The 23222-nt window shown below is 35.0% G+C and overlaps 1 long non-coding RNA gene across 5 annotated transcripts in view; it reads right to left on the bottom strand.

Annotated features, from left to right (window-relative positions):
- Positions 1-23222, bottom strand: part of LOC136034888 (uncharacterized) — a 48953-nt gene that overhangs the window by 6885 nt on the left and 18846 nt on the right. For 2 of the 5 annotated variants that reach the window (XR_010619273.1, XR_010619277.1), the window contains exons 4-5: positions 10366-10546; positions 3455-3558 (exon numbers count right to left, since the gene is read on the bottom strand). This is a non-coding gene — a long non-coding RNA (uncharacterized LOC136034888). Of the gene's footprint in view, positions 1-858; positions 3559-10365; positions 10547-23222 lie in introns of those variants that run through there. The other 3 variants (XR_010619276.1, XR_010619274.1, XR_010619275.1) reach the window with 3 other exon arrangements.

The following is a 23222-nucleotide window of genomic DNA, read 5'->3' as shown; positions in this document are numbered from 1 at the left end:
TTTAAAATAAGAGATCTGAGTTACGAGGTCCTTCTAAATATGAAGTTTCATGAAGAACCGATCACTCCTTCGTAAGTTAAAAATACGAATTTTTTTCTTATTTTTCAGAATTAACCCCCCCCCCCCCCCACCCAATAGAGCGGATCCGTTCCAATTATGTAAATCACGTATGTAAGACTTCTGCTTATTTTTCCACCAAATTTCATCCCGATCCCTCCAATCTAAGCGTTTCCCATGATTTTAGGTTCCCCCACCCCAAACTTCCCCCAATGTCACCAGATCCGGTCAGGATTTAAAATAAGAGCTTTGAGACAAGATATCCTTCTAAATATCAAATTTCATTGAGATCCGATCACCCGTTCGTAAGTCAAAAATACCTCATTTTTTCTAATTTTTCAGAAATACCCCCCCCCCCCCAAACAACCCCAAAGAGAGTGGATCCATTCCGTTTATGTCAATCATATATCTATGAATTGTGTTTATTTTTCCCACCAAGTTTCATCCCGATCCCTCCACTCTAAGTGTTTTCCAAGATTTTAGGTTTCCCCCTCCCATATCCCCCCCGCTGTCACCAGATCCGGTCGGGATTTAAAATAACAGCTCTGAGACACGATATCCTTCCAAATATCAAATTTCATTAAGATCTGATCAACTTTCGTAAGTTAAAAATACTTCAATTTTTCTATTTTTTTCGAATTAACCGGCCCCCACTCCCCCCCAGATGGTCAAATTGGGAAAAAGACTATTTTTAATTTAAGCTGGTCCCGTCCTTGATACGCCTGCCAAATTTCATCGTCCTAGCTTACCTGGAAGTGCCTAAAGTAGCAAAACCGGGACCGACAGACCCAGACAGACCGACAGAATTGGCGATTGCTATATGTCACTTGGTTAATACCAAGTGCCATAAGAACATTTGGAAAAATTTCGGTTTTGAAACATAATTTCGTTTTTAGCTGAAGGACGGGATGGGATACCCCTTAAACCAATCTTAGAGGGTGAATTATCTGCCAAAAGTTTTAGGAGTTCTAAAAGTGTGAAATAAGTCTTTTTTCTTATATTACAAAAGGTGTTTTGGGATTTACCCAGTAAAATCCTATAAAATGCTGCATTTACGTATAACTATCAACTTTTTGGCAAATTAAGAAGAAGGAAGTGATTAAGCTTTAGAGCGTAAATTTCCTCTCCGTTGGCAGTGACATTTCAAAAGTTGTCATATTGACCGATATCTAATCATGTTATCAAAGCCACAGACATAAGAAGCCATAAAGGAAACATAAATAAGTTTAAATGGTAAAATATATTATCAAAATTGTATAGCAACGTTATATTCGCTGAATCATATGTTTTTAATATGCCTTTGGTTCCCTAAATACACAGTAAATGATACCATAGTATACTGGGATAAGCCACTAGCGACCCCAAATTAAAATTATCTCGGTTAAAATTAAAAGAAACTTACTGAACTGCATTATGCAGAAAGGCGTGGATTAAGAAAAATTAGGAGGATAAAATAAGGAAAAAAACTTATTTTATAAAAAAAATAAGGAGGGGTATATGTGCCCTCCGGTTTTTTTGGTCACTTAAAAAGGGAACTAGTACTTTTAATTTTCGTTAGAATGAGCCCTCTCGCGACATTCTAGGACCACTGGGTCGATACGATCACCCCTGGGGAAAAGAAAAAAAAACACGCATCCGTAGTCAGTCTTCAGGCAAAAAATACAAAATACCACATTTTTGTATATAGGAGCTTGAAACATCTACTGTGGGGTTTTCTGAGTTGCTGAATCTGATGATGTGATATTCGTTAACATTCTTCGACTTTTCGGGTGGTTTTCCCCTTATTTTCTAAAATAAGGCAAATTTTCTCAGGCTCGTAACTTTTGATGGGTAAAGCTAAACTTGATGAAACTTGTCTATTTAGAATCAGCGTAAAAATTTGATTCTTTTAATGTAACTATTGATATCAAAATTCCATTTTTTAGACTTTCTGTTATTATTGGGCCAGGTCACTCCTTACTACAGTTCGTTACCACGAACTGTTTGCTCCAATACTAGCATTCTATTACTAACCCTTTCCCAACCAGAGAAAGACTTAACTGTTTCGTTATTTCAACCAAAATTGGTCAAACAAAAATTTAAAATTGAAGAAATTTCTTAACATTGGAACATTCCAAGTTTCGTCTTATTTAAATCAGTAGAATTTTAATACAATCAAGAAAAGTAATCAGTCCTAGCCAATGCAGGTCAGAAACTAAGAGTTCTTCTCAAATCAACACAAATCCCTTAAGCCGGCTTAGTACCAGAAATCAAGAAGTCACTGGGAACTCCAGTTGAATGAAGGCCTTCTGCGATCCTGGCCTAATCTTTATCGTATGATTATCTCCACTCAACAATGCTCTCCAATCAATAAGAGTCTAAATCAAGCAGAAGCAATCTCGGAATCTATTACCTCTGACTGATTATATACTCATGCCTACAAATATTATTCTACTATTGGCAGATGCAGCCCAAACAAGGCATATAGCTGTTTTTATTACCCTCCATTTTGTATGTTCTGATTTATCACATCTGTCTCGTCTTCTCAGTCGCGTAAAGACGATCAGAAAGAAGATCTGAGCTTATGATACGAACGACTTTCTTCGAGAGTATTAATACAGAGTTCTATTATGTATTTATTATATAATCAATAAAATTAAAAGTTCAAAGAAAAGTTAAAAGCAATAGAGAACTTAGAACATATAGAAATAAAGACGTATATCGACTTTCAAGGGGCGGGGGGTTAACTAGCCTGGTTGATGAGTAAATAAATATAAAAATTAAAAGGAAGTCAAATTAAGAATAGCAAAGCTTACTATGAGAGAATAAATGAAATTTGTCAGGGACAGAAATGAAAGAAAAGTCAATTATATCTTTATATGACAAGAGATTATCACAAGCAACTGTTGGGCAACCAGCCTCTTAAAATTTGTAAAGAAGGGAGTTTTTACTGAAGAAGTTCATGCATACAAGAGCTGGTAAAGTTTAGTTTTCTCAAGAAATTGCAGAGATAATTATTTTTATATATAATCGTCAGGGGTGGCTGGTTAATCTCTAGACCCGTTTGGTTCTTCAAAAGGCATTATAACTTTCTTTTTTCAATCGAATAAGCCCGTTATGCCCACCCTTACAATGGAAAAAAGCATATCTGAAAATATCTCAACACCCCTTCCCTCACCCAGTTCAGTTTCAGCGCAATAAATACGCTTTTGTTAATCTTAAATATTCTTGTCTATTGAACTTTGATATAATCCAGTTTTCCAATCATCACAATAAATGAGTTATAGAAGTAAAAAATATTTCTTCATTCTGATAACAAAATAACAAGCGTGCAAGGGCTGAACGTTTAAAGCGTTTGAGTCAGTTCTGTTACGCAATGTTGTCGATATGAAAAGTGAAGATTCTCCACACTTATTACCTGAAACTTGTCTATGAGACTTCCAAAATTGGCATCAAATTTTCTCAAAACGCGATTCCAAAAGTGACTGCCTTTTAAACTTTTCTCCACTGCCTTTTCCTAGCCTAAAAAAATATTTATTATTAAAACGTAACACTGATAAGTAATTTTGAGATTTACTTCGGATGACTAATAGCATTTAAAAAAATGTATATTAATTTATTTCTCAAAGTAATATTTTACTACTAAATCTAGCTAAAAGATAGATACCATTCCTGAATAAGCAAAAATGGTAATTTTTCTCGTAAAACACCTGTTTATGCATTTTTTAAATCCAGGCCACTATAGGCCAGATTTGATCCGCATTAAGTAACACCTATTGTTTCAACCATATCAAACAGTTCTAACAGAAGGCTTCAGAAAGAAACAATAAATCTTTCTGGCATTCCAGTTTCAATTGGCCGAGTTTTCATTGCAATTCTGAGTCTCATCTAGAATTTTACCGCAGTTTTTAATTAATGTTAGTAGACGCATTGGAAATTTATCCAAAATCTTCATTCTTCTATGGATTTTATATTGGAAAAGGATTAGGGGCAGCTTGAGCTACGCTTAATTTTAAAGTGAGTCTGTTCTTTGAGCCGAACCAGGATGTAGACGCTCAATTTGCAGTCAATTTTCGACCATATTACAAAATTTCGCAGAACTGACTAGACCCATTTTGGAACCCAGCCAAACTTCTGTCGGCCTTGCAGACACGTTTTTAGAATGGAAATTGAAAAAGATTGAAAGCTCTAGCATCAGATTAGTTGAACTGAGTGTACAAAGACTAATTGCACTAAGGCTGACCATGAAGAGGAGTGCAAGATTGAGGGGAACAATTTTTCCATCAAATTATAAAAAAATTATTCATTTATGGGATTTTGGCTTTAAAACTATCTTCACCTCGCAAAGAGCTTTGCCTGCAATGAGCAATACATTTTCGAAATTTGGTAGAGTCACCTCAATATCAAATCCGCTTAGAAAGCAAATTATTCGTATTTCTAGACCTCTTTCAGTAAAATCACTGTGTCACCAATTAATTCTGAGGAAAAAAGAAGTACCCAGGGGCAAAAAAACAAACACGGAATAAAACTGATTAGCATCTAATTATGCTTCAGCGTTAAAAAGGGCCTTACATATCTGACTGTATATGGCAAACCCTGTATATTAACGATTTTCACTTTCATTTAAATATAATGAAACCAAATGGAATATAAACTATAAAAATAGGGGGGGTTCTAGTGTTTCACGAATCGCCAAAAAGACAGAACATTACTGAAGTATAGCAAAAAAAAAGCTTTGGGTTTGACAGATGACGTTGCTTTGACTTGCATCAATCTCTACCTTTTCTAAACAGTAAAAGTATGTTCGTCTTTCACATGCATTTCGCTAGAAAGCCCAAATACTGAACAAATAATCGTTCGCTTTTTCAACAACAAAAATAGTAAAAAAAAATGACTACCACATTTTCAGAAGTCAAAAAGACGGAAAAAACAATTGAGCCATAAAACCAAATCTAGCGATAGAAGCAACTAACTTTACGAGAAAAATATGAACTTGAAAGCGATTAATGGATTAAATTAAATAGAAGGATAATTAGGAGGGTGGGGGGAGGAACTTATTTCCAATATTAATGATTTAAACTCACTCCTTTGTATGCTTTAATTTCGTATGTTCCTGGATTTTAAATATTATTCCTTCGTTAAAATGATATTTATTTCTAGGAGTGAACTAAAGAAAGGGAAACAGAAAAACACTTCATTATTTGAAATGATAAACAATTGTTGACATTATAAAATCTTCATAATTTTGTTATCACACACGCCTGGAACCCCCCTCCCCCAACGCATTTCGCGCATGCACTTCTATTTGTTTATTTTCAGTATCCGCTTTACTTTTCATACTTTGCTGCTAGGGTCTAAAGACCACGACACTCGAAAATTCGCTAGAACATTATCAAAAGCTACTTCTTTGACTCATAAATTTAACGGAAAATGTAGGAAGTATCATTTTTATGTTATTTCTATTAATTTATTTTAAGCATTATCTCCCTCAGCTTTTTGTTACGGGGCTGAATACCAAAGACCGGTCTGATATTTTCAGTCTGCAAAATCTTGATGCAAAATTACTGTTTTCCATAAACAGCTAAATTATTATTTCCCAGAAAAAAAAAATCAAAAAGTGCTCCAGTGATAAAGACAACAATCAATCCACTTAAACACTTCTTAGGAAGAAACTTGAGTTTTCAGGAAATAGAGATTGATGAAGTTAATAGAGTGCAGAAAAGTAAGAAAGAAATTCGTATATCGGCCCCATTTTATTCTGAACTAAGGTCATAAGTTGTTCAATAAAACACGAAAAAATTTATTTTCTTAGAATAAAAGATGTGTAGTAGTAAAAAAGACCAGCTTAATTTAAATCAACCTAAATCACCCAAAGTTACCGCCAATAGCCTTAGCAGGTTCCCCGCTCATATTATAAAAAGCCTTCCACTATTACAGAGCTGCCACAGGTTAAAGAAGTCAATAATAGGAAGTTTTGTGCCTTTATTGCGGAAAAAAGGACCTTCAGAAAAACTTCCTAACTTAAAAAAATAACAATAGACATGATCCAGTTGTTTTTTGCCATGCAAATGACACAATCAACACCAAACTCAATATTCACACCAATCTCTCGACGGACATCCAAAAGTGTCTGTAGTGCCATCATCTCCTGCAAGGACATGGGTAATATTAAGAGGATCTTACCAATTAGCTTCCCATGTGGATATTCTCATATTTCTTTTTTTCTTAGTCTTCAACTATTAAGTTACAAAAATGGGAAACCTACAATGGTAAACACTTCAGTTACTGACCAGAAAATCCTCACATACCGCGACATTTCAAAAACCTCCTTTCTTTAATTTGGCTTTGTTTTCTTTAAACTTCTTCAGAAGTGGTTATCAGCAAATGCTGAAAAAACTGCTCCGAAAGATAGATTTAGAGACTGCTGTGAAGAACAGTTACTACTCCCAGTTTTTTTTTTAACATTATTTTTTTCAAGTCTTTTTTAGTTTCTACGGGCTTAAGATCGTCCTTTACTAAATTACAGATACCACTGCAACAATGACAAACAGATTAGGTACGTAAGGATTTGACATCAATGGCCACTTTGGTGAATTTATCAGTTTATTGAGATCAAGTTGAGATTTAATGCTGAGCCTCCAGTAATACATATCTAAACAAAGAAAACAAAAAACCCTGGCATGTAAGAAAAGTGAATTTCTTAACCTTCCTTTAAATTTCATTATACTTTTTGTAAAACCCCTCTTCTTTTCTGCGAAACATAGGTGACTTTACGATTAATTCTAGCAACATTTCCAACTATCCTTCATAAGAAACCATCTGCAATTTCCCAAACATTTCACCTAAAATAAAATCATTGCTTACCCCTTATCTTTCCCTCCCCTCTATAATGGCACTGGCTATTGTTCTGTTTGATTCTTTCAGTATTATCATTCTAAATTCGGGTGAATCAATAGTTTTTTTTTTAATAAATAAAAGTTCTAATAGGGATAAATCCTTTAGATAGACAGTGATAAAATTCACAAAAAAATGGATATTGCGGGAACAAATGGAGTGACCGCCGTTAGTATTAATATTCATTGACGTAGTATGTAATAGTAGTAATAATACTAAAGATGACGTTCACTGCCACTGCATATATGACCAAAATGTCTTTTTTTTGTGAAATTTAGAAAATTATCTAAGTTATTTTTAGCACAAAGATCTGGAGGAATCATTTACTGTCGTATGGGGATCCTTCATACACATATATGCAAGACTAGAGAAAATAGTTCGTACTTTTCCCGTCTTCAGTCAGTCACTGACCACGTTTTAAAATGCAATAACGAGCGCTCGGACGGAAAGTATTTTCCACAAATGTCACTCCCCATCCAGATTACGACTGCCTCGAGCTGTTTCTGAGCCCATTCCGGTTTTGTCCCTCATCCGTTGCGTTACTTCCAGATATGAAAAAACTTTTGTCCCCTTCATCACAGAAAAAATGAATAAAATATCCAACTAGTTTCTCCCTTTTTTAGTTGGTGAGGTGCTGCCCAGGTTGTTGTGGTTATTTGGTTACACCCCCCCCCCCTGTTTTGGTTTAGTTTCCCTTTTAATTTGTGTGTGTTTTATATTTCTTTCTCTTTTTTTGGTGCTTTTTTGGACTCTTTTTAGTGTATTATTTGCTCATTTTGTCCCCTTCCTTTTTTTTCTGACTTGTATTTTGTTCAAGCTTAGTTTGAGCGGTTTTTAACTTTTTAATTAACTTATTACAGTTTATTTATTGACTCATAATTTATTATTCATTATGATTTTTATTTTCCGTTGTTTTTTTGCATTGTTAGTGCAACCATGTATTTTGTCGACTCCGAAGTCCGAATTCGGCCCTTTAAGGGCTTGTGATAAGAGATCTTCTTGGAATAAATATCTTATCTTATCTAAAGTTCAAAGCTAGATGTTCTGGGTAATTTTTTCCCTCAGTCAGTATGTCGACACGTATGATATTTATATGCCAGAAGTGTACAAACCACTCCGGTTGTAAAGTCCAGTTCAGAACTGTTAATCAACTGTTAATCTTAGGCTGGTAAACGAGGCCAACGGGAAAAAGATCAAAGCCTAAAATATCCATTTGGAAGCGGTATCTAAGTTCCTGTCTCCACTTCTTTTGTAGCTTAATCACACGCTTAACAAATTGCAAAGAGACAAGAGTACGCATTTTTTTAAATTTTGGGAAAAAATATATTCCATGATTTCGGTTTAAATTTGATTTTCTTTTACTCTAGTTTTTGGACAAAATGGATGATAAACACATAATAATACGTATTATTTAAATCTATTATAGATTAAATGGATTGATACCTTTTACGGGAATCCTTGCAATTTAATATGTTGCTGAGTTTTGTTTGATTTTGCAAGAAAAATTACTTTCTCTTTCTATTTGAGAATTTTATTTGTCAATATTTCAAATACCAAAACTAAGAAAACACCTTTTTTCATGTTTATTAACTTTTTTTAAGTGTAATCTCCCTCAGCTTTTCGTTACGTAGATGAAAGCATGATATTTTCATTTACAAAATCTTGATGCAAAATGGAGGTTTTCGATAAAAAACTAAATATTAAAAAGCCAATTGTTTCCCCAGAAAAAAAAGAAGCAAAACTGCTCCAATGATAAGACATCAATCAATCGGCTAAAATAATACTTAGGAAGAAATTGAAGTTTTTTAGGAATTAGAAATTGATGACGCTAACGGAATACAGTAAACTTAGAAAAATTCGTAAATTTTCGACCAATTTTAGTATAAAAATAATGTCATGAGTTTTTAATAGCAAATAAAAATATTGATTTTCTAAGAGTAAGAAGTTTTGTGGTAGGAAACCGGACCAGCTTCATTTCCATCTACCTGAACCACTTCAAAGTTACCGTCAATAACCTGAACAGGTTCTATACTTCTATTATAGAAAGCCTTCCGCTACTACAGGGCTGCCAAATGTTAAAGGAGTCAATAATAGGAAGTTTAGGGACTTTTTTACGTAAAAAACATCTTTCAGAACCTTCCTGACATAAAGAAAAGATCAATGGAAACATGATCCAGTTGTTGTTTGCCATAAAAATGACACAATCAACACCACAATTGATATTCACACCGATCTCACAAAAATCCATCTTCTGGAAGGACATGGGTAATATTAAGAGGATCTAACCAGTTAGCTTTCCATGTGCATCCTTCTCATGTTTCTTTTTTGTTGATATTCATCTATCAAGTTACAAAAATAAGAAAAACTCAATGGCAACCACTTTAGTAACCGACCATTTTCTGGTCACTAACCAGTATATAAGAGGGTATAAGCAACTCCAAAACAATGAGTTCCGAAAGATAAATTTTGAGACTGTTGTGGCAAACAGTTACTATTCCTTGATTTTGTTAAAATGAGCATTAATTTAGCACTATTATTTTCAAATCTTATTTTAAGTTACTACAGGCCGAAGATCGAAGGCTACTTCGGTGATATTATTTGTCTAGTAAGATAAAGCTGAGATTTAATGCCGAACCTCCAGTAATATATATCTAAACAACGAAAACAAAAAGCCTGGGAGTTTAAGTGACTCTCGAGACCAAGAGCGTCAAACCTTTTCGTCCATTATCATTAATTAGACTAAGACTCTGAAAGTATTATGCACTTTTCAGGACTGTAAATTTCACTTACACACTTTGAAGACTACTTTACAAAAGGGGACTTGATAGCTGTCTTAGGGATTTTCTGGGACCTTTTATCCAATTCAATAATAGCTAATACAATTTTTGTTTTTGTTCCCATTATTTCTCCGTTAAAGATTGAAAGAAGAATGAGAAAGCTAAGAAAAAAAGGAAGCTTCGTCCCCTCTCCTCACTTCTTAAAACTATATGAAGGATTTGTTGCTGACATGCTGAAGGAAATATTCCTTCTCCTTACACGCCTGAGGCGATTTGGGAACCTCAAATCCACTTTAATTAGCTAGTTCATCTTCTCGATGTCACTAGAAAAATTCTTAAAAAGAAACTTATGCCTGGCTTAATTTAATTTCCATTTAAAATCTCCCAAAAGCATTTTACCCTGTGAATTGGAATGCATTAGTTCAGAAACTAGTCTCTGCACTTTGCGACTCCCTTATGCATAAGGAGACACTAAACCATTTTAGCTGCTACGCAAAATAATACGGTAAATTGAAAAAAAGAGATAAATTACCAGCCGAGTACGTCTAATTGAGTTTCAGCTTTCAATCAACTTAACAAAAAAGTTTATACCCCTGTTTAGATAGGAGACGCCCAATAATCCCAAGTTATCCAAAAATTAAAATAACGTCTTCCCGACCTATGTCAACTACCTCATATTCTGCATCGTTAATGTCATCGCATTGGGTTTTGGTGAGGTTCTTCTTCTCTCCAAAAGACATGCTGTCATCATCACTGTTCTCAATTTTCGACATTTTCAAAAGATGCTCTTCTTCTTCGAAATTTGGACTCTTTCCAATTTACAGTGACTCTTTCCTCGACTAAAAGGGCACAAAATTGTTGGAAATTAAACAATACCGCTTTACTGGTTCACTTAATATACATCAACGAACATTTACAGCTCAATGGGGGATCAACTAAAGTGCATTTACACAAACGTGTACTCACTAAACTGAGCTTCTCCTCCCCCCCCCCCGTCATTGCCCCACATATTTTATAGCTTATCACGCTTGAATTCAATGTCTAAAGGAGCTTCTTTTGATAGAATATAGCAGAACGATACCAGCTACTGCTCATAATTATATGATAAAATAAAAAAAGATAAAATTACCAGCCAACTATATCTAATTGAGTTTCATCTTTCAATGACGTTGCGAAAATAGATCATATCCCTATTTAGATCTAAGATACCCAATAAGTCTATCTTAAATAGTATAAAAGTTCATCTTTTTTTGTGACTTACATTTTGTTTCTTTTCTTTTTCATTTCATAGCCTCTTTTTATGTTTGTAAGCGAACAAAAATTGACTTATCTTGAGTTACAAAATGGTGTCAGAAAGAAAATTTTTTCCAAGTTAAAAACAAATGTAATTCTTGAACTAATACACCTTGATACGGTAGTGTATGTACTGAAGAAATATGCATACAATACTTTAGCTCTTAAAGAGCATTGCACGAGTTACAAACACGATAGGTGACGGCTTTATATATTTAAGACCTGAATTGCTTGCACAAAGTTTCGCAAAAATTAATGAAATATTTTCTTGGTCCAGTCCAGTACAGAATATCCCGGAAACTTTCTAAAGTCACAATTTCAAACGATGGCATATTAATCCCAAAGATACCCGTAGTCTTTCAAAAATAAACACTTGAAATCGAGGACTTTTTGAAATTTTTAATTCATTAAGCTGATTCATTTGAAGTTCACAGATACGTACAATAGGGAAACTTTAAGGAGAAACTGACGAATATTACGACAGTTTAGACAATGTATATTAGGGAAGGGGTTTATTTGCGATTGAAACGATTTTTATATTTGGAAAAAGCATAAAAGGGACGTTACCTAGTTGCTATCTAAGTAACGAATACGCCTCCAAATTTAACCAAAAAACATTATCTATTTAAAGTATCTTGCATAGATACCTTGTCTTTATGTAAATAGCGAATGCACCGCCACATTTATCCCAAAAAAACAATATCCACCATTTACAATGGGGAGGATTTTTTTTTGTTTTCCATATCTTTTAATGAAAAATACCAGAACAGATGGATTTTAAAATCTAAGTGGAGGATTGAAAAATCTGAGGAGGAAATCCATAACCCACAAACGACGTTCGGAACTAAATATAACCTCAATACTTCTCTATAAGTAGCTCCCTCCTTTATCCCCAGGAATTAGAATTCTGCGTACTTGTTGCAAAAGATATCTCTTGCTTATTGTCACGTCAATATATGGTTTGTCGCTATCATCAACAATTAATAAAGGATACCAAAAGAAAAAGTACTAAGTACATGTTCAAACTTGCATTTCGTCAAATCATGTTGTTCTTAAACTTCCTTCTCAAACGGACAAAACAGAAAGGGACAAAACAGAAAGAAGTTATTGTTGCTCCCTTAAAGTGCTTATTTTTCCAAGGATAGGTAAATAAATCAGAGCGATGTCGCCACACAAAACCTGAATCAGATAGGCTTTCTACAAATAAATTCATTTTTGAGTAAAAATTCAAATAATTAGGAAGCATCTCGTTCCATAATAGAACGCGTTTTTCACGGTGGGGGAACAAAGTTCTTAGGAGGTAAAATTCATGAAACATTTTGCGGATTCTTTACTGTTACAAATATTACAAAATTCATCTAGCCCCAAGCCTCCTGACAGCTACGCAAAGTCCAACTCCATCACGATCTATTTACAGCTTCCCTCTTTAAACTCTCCCAAGAAATTCTAATTTCTCTTTTATTTTTCCTTCAAACCTCTCACCTAATTTGATGAAAGCCTGCTTCTTTTTGGCCCTGGATGGTTAGTCAAAACGGACGATCTTTGGTAATCTTTCATCTTTCAATTCCATGGAAAACACCTAATATACCTTGCGTCGTGTTTTCGAGCGCCCTCGTTTCACAGCTATACTTGACCATTGTCATCACTGTATCTTCTAATAGTCTGATTTTGATTGACTGACTTATCTTCTAATTATTCCTAACTTTTGTTTCTACTTAGTAGAAAAATATACTGGGCCTTGGCTATTCTACTGTTAATACCTTCAATCTTCTACCCGTCTTGTCGATAACATTACCTAGGTAAGTGAAGTTATCCCCTTGATCGACCTTCTCGATTCCCAACATTACCTCTTCATCTTCACTTCTTCAAAGTTCAAGAAACTTAGCCTTCTTAAGGTTAATTTTAAAACATGTTGGCTATTGGCTCCTCAAGCTCCCAAAAACTCCAATAATCATTAATTTCGCCAACATCTTCATCTAAGACGCTCAAATTACTACGATAACCTAAGTCTAGCAGAATTTATTCTGCTAGATTTTATTCTCCCATAGTCTTTGACAAGTTTCTTAGGAAGAAATTCGTAAAAACGATCATTAGAAATGGGGATTGAACGCTGCTTAGCTACTGATCTAACAGTTCCTGGTAACGAACTGTAGTAAGGAGCGACCCGGCTCAATAGTAACCGAAATTCTTAAAAACAGAATTTTGATACCAACAGTTGCAATCAAGTTTAGTCTTACCCATCAAAAGTTACGAGCCTGAGAAATTTTGCCTTATTTTAGAAAATAGGGAAAACACCCCCTAAAAGTCATAAAATCTTAATGAAAATCAAACCATGAGATTCAGCGTATCAGAGATCCCTACTGTAGAAGTTTCAAGCTCCTATCTAATCTACAAAAATGTGGAATTTGGTATTTTTTTTACCAGAAAACTGATCATGGATGCGTGTTTTTTTGTAGGGTTCAGTGTATCGACCCTGTGGTCCTAGAATGTCGCAATAGGGCTCATTCTAACGGATAGTAAGAGTTCTAGTGCCCTTTTTAGGTTACCGAAAAATTGGAAGGCCCCTAGGCCCCCTCCCGCGCTTATTTTTTCACAAAGTCACCGGATAAAAATTTTAAGATAGCCATTTTGTTCAGCATAGTCGAAAAACCTAATAACTATGTTTCCCTCCAATTCTTTCGGTCACTTGAAAAGGGCAATCGAACTTTTAATTTCTATTCGAATGAGCCCTTTCACTATGTTCTAGGACCAATTGGTCGATACGATCATTCGTGGGAAAAAAATAATAAAAAAAAATAATAAAATAAACACGCATTGGTGATATTTCTTCTGGCAAAAAAAAAACAGAAAATTTCGCATTTTTGCAGATATGAGCTTGAAACGTGATTAGTAGGTCTCTCTGATACGCTGAATTTGATGGTGTGATTTTTATTTAAATTCTATAGTTTTAGGGGGTCTTTTCCCTTTTTTGAAAATCTGGCAAATTTTCATTAAACTTCATAAGATTTATATGTTTTCCTTTCTTTAGCTTCCTCTCTTTAAACTTCATAAGAATTATATGTTTTCCTTTTTTTTAGCTTCCTCTCTTTTCTTTAATCATATACCTCCTAAAATTTATGCGTCGCCTTGAAACAAATTGTTGTCACAATTTTTTCTAATTTAAAATTGGATATTTTATTTATTTATTTATTTACCTGTAAATTGAATCAACTGTGACGAAAAAAAAACTGGAAAAACACGTTATGGGTGGGAAAATGCAGTGAAAATTAAAAAGGGAAGTAGCGGATTTGCATGCAAAATGTGTTAGCTACATTTATTATGCATATTATGACGTAAGAATTGTTTATTTTATAGGTAATTAAGATAGACGTAGCTAAAAAATAGGCACAATTGTTAAGTCAGAAATCTACTATGAAGCCAAATATAACATTAATTTTACCAAAACGTCCTCTGTTTAATGCGGGGCTCCTGCTATGTCATGAAACTGCTATTTTTAGAGGGAGTGTATTCCTTAACCCATAAAAGGAAGTCATTTGTCCCAAACTACTCCGTAAATGGTTGGAATATTGTATAAAACTAAGTTAGGTCAAATATTTGGCCTACAAGAAAATATTCTTTCCAACCTACTTACAGAACAAGACCCTTTTCTACCTATTTTGGAATCCAAAACAGGCAACAGCTCAACTAATTCAGGATCAACTGGTGTCTTGCAGACGACTGATAACTAGGTAAATCTGGTTCTGTTTGATTGCAGGACCTCTGTGAGGCATTTATTTATTGTAAGGTCATTCATAGCAAAAAAAAAACTTTGAACCTTTGAGCATTTTTAAGTTTTTACACTTTAAATATTAATAGCCACCAAAAATTAGTAAATAGGTATTAATAACACCTTGAAATTAATTAGAATAAAAATTTTCTAAAATCATAGCTATTAAAACAAGAGCTAAGAGCTCAGATGGCACTTGTGACGAGGCCGTAAGAGCCAAGAGCCAAGAAGTCGTATGGAATGAGCTGTAGCAAAATTCTAAGAATCAATGTATTGATTTAAAAGGAAAATCAGAGGATTAATGCCGGTCGGGATTTAAAATAAGAGCTCTGAGACACGAGGTCCTTCTAAATAATAAAATTCATTAAAGTCCGATCACCCACTCGTAAGTTAAAAATACCTCATTTTTTAATTTTTCCTCTCCCTTCAGCCCCCCGGATGGTCGAATCGGGGAAAACGACTTCATCCAGTCAATTTGTGTAGGTCTCGAATACGCCTACCAATTTTCATCGTCTTAGCACGTCCAGAGGCACCAAACTCGCCAAAGCCCTGGACCCCCCCTCCTAACTCCCCAAAGAGAGCGGGTCCAGTCTGGTTACGTCAATCACGTACCTACGACATTTGCTTATTCTATTCATACCGTTTCATCCCGATCTCTCCACTCTAAGCATTTTTACGAGATTTCCGGTTTCCCCCACCAACTCCCCCCAATGTCACCAGATCTGGTCAATATTTCAAATAAGAACTATGAGACATGAGTTCCTTCTACATATCGAATGTCAATAAGATCCGGTCACCCTTTCTTAAGTTAAAAATACCTCAATTTTTCTAATTTTTCTGAATTAACACCCCCCCCCCCAAACCCCCAAAGATAGCAGATCCGTTGTACTTATTCTTGCCATCAGGTTTCATCCCGATCTCTCCACTCTAAGCGTTTTCCAAAATTTCCGGTTTCCAAGATTTCTGTTTCCCCCTCAAACCTCCTATGTCTCTGCCTCCTATGTCTCTAGATTCAATTCGAATTGAAAGTGGAGCATATGAGACATAAGATCCTTCTATATATCAAGTTTCATTAAGATCCGATCACCCATTCGTAAGATAAAGATACCTAAATTTTCACGTTTTCAAAGACTTCTGGTTCCCCCCTCCAACTGCCCAAAATGTCACCAGATCTGGCCGGGATTTAGAGTAAGAGCTCTAAAGCACAAGATCCTTCTAAATATCAAATCTGATTAAGATCTGATCATCCCTTCGTAAGTTACAAATGCCTCATTTTTCCATATTACCCCCCCAGCACCCCCAAAGAGAGTGGATCCGGTTCAGTTGTGTCATCCACGTATCTTGGACTTGTGCTTATTCTTCCCACCAAGTTTCATCCTGATCTCTCCATTCTAAGCCTCTTCAAAGATTTCCGGTGCCCCCCCCTCCCCAACTCCCCCAGTGACACTGGATCCGGTCGGGATTTAAAATAAGAGATCTGAGTTACGAGTTGCTTCTAAATAAGAAATTTAATTAAGATCCGATCACTCCTTCGTAAGTTAAAAATACCTCTTTTTTTCTAATTTTCAGAATTAACCCTCCCCCCCCCCCCAACTCCCCCCAATGTCGCCAGATCCGGTCGGTAATTAAAATAACAGCTCTGAGACACAATAACCTTATAATTATCAAATTTTATCAAGGTCCGATCACCCATTTAAGTTAAAAATACCTCACTTTTTTTCTAATTTTTCCGAAATAACCGGTTAATAACAAGTGCCATAAAAAGAAAGAAAAAAAGGCAAATTAGAATCGCAGCAGATTTGAAGGTGTCCTAATCTGAGGGCCTCCTTTAAAGGTTCCTCGAAAGGATCCCCATCTTTCAAATCAAATGGGTCACAAGTTGTCTAGTACAGGATTCATTATTCCATTTCCCTCCCTGTTTCTAGTGGAACATCCCAAGGTACTTTTATGGTGCCTTGGAATAAAACACAAAAGTAAACCCTTCTAAATCCACGACAATGCCAATATATTTCCTTTGAGTCCCTTTTTTTTCCTTAATCCTATGCTTCCTGAAATTTCTGGATCCTCCCTGAAATTACTAATTGTCATAGTTTCTTTTAATTTAAAATGGAATGTTCAACAATAGTATCCTAAAGCACCTATGCCTCAGCTGAAGCTCCTGAATAAAATTTGTGTCCCCTTCAGATTCGTTAAGGAGTTTTACCTCATTTCTACATCCGCATCTTCAATATGTTTCTCCGGTTCGCTATCATCACATTTCGTGAGAAGTCAGATAATATTAAATCTATTCAAAGAAGAGCCTTGCGAATAATTTTCTAAGAAGATTAAGTTCCATTCTTTTTTTCTCAATTATATTCAATTTAAAACGACTTAAGGCTAATGGTCTTAATTTGTGTCCAATGCTATTTCTCCTATGATAGAAAATCATGAATAACTTCTGCGATTTTGGTGATTTTGAACTGATTTTTTTTTTGATGACTCGAGTTAAAAAGGAAAAAAATGTTGGTTTCACTTTTTCTGTATATGCTTTACCTATTGTGCAAAAAAAAGAAATCAAGTTATTTTAGTTTGGTGAATAAAAATTTAGTGGATGGGAAATGACAGTAGATTTTTTTTTTAGTTCATCCTGCCAGTATTTAAAAAAAAATGTTGGTTGCAGAATTGTTATATTTTTATTTTTAACGGTGCAAAAAATTATTTTAATTTTCAACATTTTTCTTGCTAGAAGGTATGAAGTTGGCTCCAGAGGGTGGAATTTTGGATCATATGTAGATTTTATAATCTACAACCATTACAGAAAATTTCTGATGTCTATCATAAATAGTTTGAAAGCAAAATCAGAAAAATACAATTTCAAAATGTGCTTACTTTTTACTTATTTTACCCCTGTTTCCGGCTTAATAGCGTTGTTCATCAGCCAATAGAAAAAAAGGCGGGATTCTTATCCAATTTTAGGCATTGCGCCTCCAAGGCATTGTGTCTCTGATTAGTTGACTTGTCAACTGAAGTCAATAAGACATTTGAGATATGAGGAAGAAAATTATCAACAAAAGGTGGCTGAATTTAAAATACCGGTAAGTAAAAATTACATATACAAGTTTCATTCCCTCTTGTCCATTAAATAAAAAAAAACAAGTTTTTTTTAACTGCATGTAAGGAGCGACATTAAAACGAACAAAAATTATTCCGTTTATGAAAGGGGGTAGTCCCTCAATGTCCCGCTCTCTACGCTAAAGTTTGACTCTTTCTCACAACTATACTTTTTAAAACAATAAGAAACTTTAGCGTAAAGAGCGAGGCGTTGAGGAGGGGACTACCCCTTTCATATACGGAATAATTTCTGTTCGTTTTAAGTTTTAATGACGCTCCTTACTTGAAGTTAAAAAAAAACTGTTTTTTTTATGTAATTTCTGAACGTTTTTAAATTAATGCATGTTTTGATTTGGCTAACCGTTCAACGAAATTTGCATATCTTTTTTTGTCTAAATGGCTTTCTCATATTTTCGTTCTGACGATTTTGAAGAAAATGGGGTGGGGGAGGAGGTCTAGTTGCCCTCCAATTTTTGGTAACTTATAAAAGCACCTAGAACTTTGTATATTTGTATTACATATATGAGGGGGTTTGCCCTTTCGTCAATACCTCGCTCTTTACACTAAAGCTTAAATTTTCTCCCGGTTCTTTAAGAATGACCCTAGAATCACCAAGTCCGTAGAATATATAGTTGAAATTACTTTAACGGAAAGAGCGAGGTATTTAGGAGGAGATGAACCCCTCATATGCGTAATAATTTCTGTTCGTTTTATGTTTTAATGCTGCTCCTTACTTTCAGTTGAAAAACTTCTTCATTATTATTTTTTCAGTGTTTTTTTTAATAATGCTAGAAAATTCTATGCCCCTTCATTGAATTTCTTTTCCCCCGTGACAAATTCCTCTAAGTAAAGATCCTTCAACGTAGCTCCCTCCCCTCTACCCCCCCCCCCCTCAGCCAAAACCCCTCAACCGTTGACTTTTAATTAAAAGGAATAGTTGTGGGAAAAGTCAAGTCATGGCCAATTGTAGAAAAAGCCAAGACAGATTGTCCAATTAAGTGGGCATCAGGTCAGGGTAAACACTGATCAAAGTTTATAACTTGTAGCCCCTCCCCCGGGAACTATGGGGGAGTAAGTCGTCCCCAAAGACATCTTATTATGTTTTTTGACTATGCTTAAGAAAATGGCTATCTCAAAATTTTGATCTGTTGACTTTGAGAAAAAAATGAAAGTGGGAGGGGGCCTAGGTGCCCTCCAATTTTTGGTTGCTTAAAAAGGGCACTGGAACTTTTCATTTTCATTAAAATGAGCCCTCTTGCGACACCCTAGGACCAATGGGTCGATACAATCACCCCTGGGAAAAAGAAAACAAAAAACAAATAAACACGCACCCTTGATCAGTCTTCTGGCAAAACAATTCTATGACTTTTAGGGCGTGTTTCCCCCTTTTTTCCAAAATAAGACAAATTTTCTCAGGCTCTTATCTTTTGATGGGTAGGAATAAATTTAATTAAAATCCGATTCTTTTGACGTATTTATTAGTATCAAAATTTCGTTTTTTAGACTTTCGTTTACTATTGAGCCGGGTCGCTGTTTTGTTTTTCTATGGTTCTTTTCATTTTTTTTTAGAAAGGTGCTGCTTGGAGAACAAGATAAAGATAATTTGTCAAATGGATCGAAAATTTCAGAAGAATTTTCAGCAAATCCTCTCATAGACGATTCAAATAAATTGGGAAACGGTAGTGGTTCTCACGGTGTTGATTGCCCCGATACGAATACTGAGATAGACTTATCTGGAATTCCAGATGGAAACTGCATTGTGAATCTAAGGTATTTCCTTGCTGAAGTAATTTCAGCATTCAGACACAAAATCAGTTGCGATCACGGAAAATTGATTATAAAGCAATTAGAAAAGAAAGGCCTGAAAACTGAACTGAAAGTTAAGTGTAATAAGTGTAACTGGGAAAAGAGGATTAAAGGTGAACCAGAATGTCCAGCAACAAGCGTAAAAGAATATCTTTCAAGTTTTACGGACCAGACACAGGTTGCTTTTTCCGAAAAAAAATCAAGTCTTAAAGGCTGCTTGAATTCGAAGGCTGTTTGGGGAGCCATGGGTAGTGGAGGAGGGTATTCTACACTGTGTGAATTCTTCGGGGTGCTTGGAGTGAAACCAATGTCACGAATAGTTTATTCCTGTATTGAAAGGCAGCTTGGTAATGCTTGGATGAATAGTTTATCGGAAATTTTACTAGAAAATGGACGAGAGGCCTTAAAATCAGCCATTCATGATGATAGGTATAAGGAGGACTCATACTGGACAAAAGTGATATGTGATGGAGGCTGGAATAAGCGTAGCAAAGGACACGATTATTCGGCCAAAGGATGTGTTGCAGTTATCATAGATGCATTTACGAAAAAACTGTTATATGTTGGCATAAAAAATAAATACTGTTATATATGTTTTTCTTCTGCAAACGCCAAAGTAATTCCCAAAGATCATTTCTGCTTTCTGAATTATAACGGAAATTCAAGGAGCATGGAAACAGATATTCTAGTTGAAGGCTTTCGTTCCAGTGAGGAGATGCACGGATTACAGTTTTTAGAGTTTATCGGTGACGGTGATTCCAGTGTTTTTTATAAGCTAAAACAAAGTGTTTCCTACGGTTCCAACACACGGAAACATGAATGTGCAAATCACGTCACAAAAAATTATACAGCCCATCTATATAATTTGTGCAAAAATAAAAAAGGTTTGTACACAAAATGTCTTCCCAGAGGAATTATCCAGCAACTGACAAAAATTTAAGGGGTGCGATAAAAATAAATTCTGAAAATAATGGAACAGCAGAAGAATTGAAAAACTTGTTAAAAAGAGGTCCGTACCATGTTTTCGGAAACCACACAAAATGTGATTCTGGATGTCCTAAGATTGCTGAATTGACCGTGAATAGTAAAATAGAAGATCGGTGGAATAATTTTCCCCTGCACGTGTTTGAAGATGTTATGACAGAGGTCGATATTGTGTGTCGAAAAGCAGAGCAGCTTCGAAATGACGCAACTACAAACTTAGCTGAAAGCTACATGTCAGTTGTTGCTAAATTCATCGGAGGAAAGCAAATAAGCCGGTCTAAACGAGGTTCATATCATGCAAGAGTTCATGGAGCAAGTCTTGCTTATAATTCAGGTCCAAAATGGCATCAATTAGCTTGGAAAAATATTTTTGGGCTTAGTCCTTCTAGCGTAACAAAAAATATTGTAATAAAACGGCTAAACTCCGTGTAATATCTAAACGTAATTTGACCAGTTATTATAGTGCTCTTGGAGGAAAACACGTTGCTAAGTTAAAAATAGAAACTATAACTTTGGTAATCGTGACTATGGACCAAATTGCAATAAGCCAGACATGACTTCTGATGAAATGAATTTGGCCATACAAAAATATACTGACGAGAATTTAAAATTGGATTTTGCCAGTATAAGCTGTTTGTTCAACAGTACCAAGGGCCAATCCAAAAATGACACTTGGGTTGAAGAAAGATCTAAGAGAATAACTAGTAGTTACTTCCACAGAATTGCAACCAGAAAAAACAGCACCAGAGTTGCCCCAATTGTTAAGCAAGTTCGAAACTTGGGACCTAGATTCTGCTCTGCCCTAATGAAAAAGGGCTTAGATTTAGAAGTAGTGGCACTAGAAGCATATGAAAACAAATTCAACTTAAAAGTCGTAAAGGGAGATCAAATAGGACTCAGTGTGCATCCACAGTATCAGTATCTTGCTGCATCTGTAGATGGGCTGCTCCCTAATGGCACACCTATAGAGATAAAAACGGTGCATAATATACCAGAGTTCAAAACCATTTATGATGTGGCCCAGTCAAAAAATTTAGTTAAAGCATTTTTTCTTGAATTATCCAGTGAAGGTCTTCAGCTAAAAAAAAATCACAGGTATTTCGCCCAGATACAAGGCCAACTCGAGATACTGGATAAAATGGTATGCCACTTAATAGTTTATAACTCTATTGAGGATTGGGAAATAATTACAGTTCACCGATCGAAAGACTACTGGGAAAAAATATTTCCGAAGCTTGAAGCCTTCTGGAATGAATCCTTACTTCCTGAAATTTTAGACTCAAGGGTTGCAAGGAATATGGAAATCAGAGAACCTGTGTCTGTAAAATGTACAACAGCCCACCAACCGAAGGACTCAAGCTTGTCTCAAGAAATAAAAAGAGGAAAAAAAAGAAGGTTGAGTCGAGTTGAAGTGAACAGCAAGAAAAAAAACGCACAGAAGGGATCGGGGGAGAACAGTGAATTTACCAGGAACTCAATGCATGAAAACAGTGATTTTGAAGAAATAATTTGGTCTGATTTGGAATAGATAAATCTTCGTGTTTGATAAAAAAAAATGTGTTAAAAAATATTGGCAAGGAAAATTATTTTTTCCTCCATAAATTTCTGTCTCATTCTTCGTCAATGTCCAAAAATAATGAAGTTTCTTATCTGGTCTGAAGTATATTAAATACATTTAATACAAACAATTTTAGTTTTTTTCTTATAAATTTCTTGTATGTTACTTGGGCTTAGTATTTGTGATTTTTATAGTTTTTCCTACAATTATTACGTTTTCTGTACAATTCGTTCATTTTTGGTATTTAATTAAAGCGTCTTTAAGTTTTTTTCCGAAATCTTGTGCATCTCGCCCTAACACAAAATAACGTTAATGCCCTAATCTTATTACAAGGAAAATAGCTTTCATCTTATTAATTCCAAAATACTGACAAAAAAAAACCACTATAAAAATCAAGGTGACTGGAAAGATATTGAAAATGAACTGAATGTGTAATGTATAATTATTTAGTGTTTAATATACTAATTACAGGAAACATCAACAATTAAGGTTTACAGATTCTATTTAGCGACAATTTTTTATTTTGGTTTACGGTTAGAACGGAACTCTAGTCGAACTCCTATGGGCAGTAATTTGTGTCCTTTTTGGTTTAACTTTAGCACTCATTTTAATTTTTAATCGTTTAGGATTTAATTATTTGTATATAGCAGTACCCATTTCTTTTATGTTTGGTATAATTATTTATTTTTATTTCTCTTCATTTTCAGTCAATTATGCATAGACAGTAATGTTTGACCGTTTCACATTTAGATCATTGAAGGATTTTATTTTCTGTCCGTCTGTTTCAAATGGCTCTTTAATTTTCAATTACTTAACTCACTAGCCTAATTGTATAATGTACATTCCCAGATTGCTATGAAATCACGATCTTGTATCAGACTTAGCAGACATCTGCCATGCTTGGGATACTTATGTCATGCTTGGCACAGATCATTCACTCTTAGTACTGTTCTCACAGTTCCGCTATGCTTGGGACACTTCTGCCATGCTTGGTACTAGCCACCTGAGGTATATGATT

This window comes from Artemia franciscana, chromosome 13 (assembly GCF_032884065.1).
Source record: "Artemia franciscana chromosome 13, ASM3288406v1, whole genome shotgun sequence".
Taxonomy (NCBI): domain Eukaryota; kingdom Metazoa; phylum Arthropoda; class Branchiopoda; order Anostraca; family Artemiidae; genus Artemia; species Artemia franciscana.
Note: the sequence above shows the minus strand (reverse complement) of the source record. Positions and strands in the feature narration are given on the sequence as shown.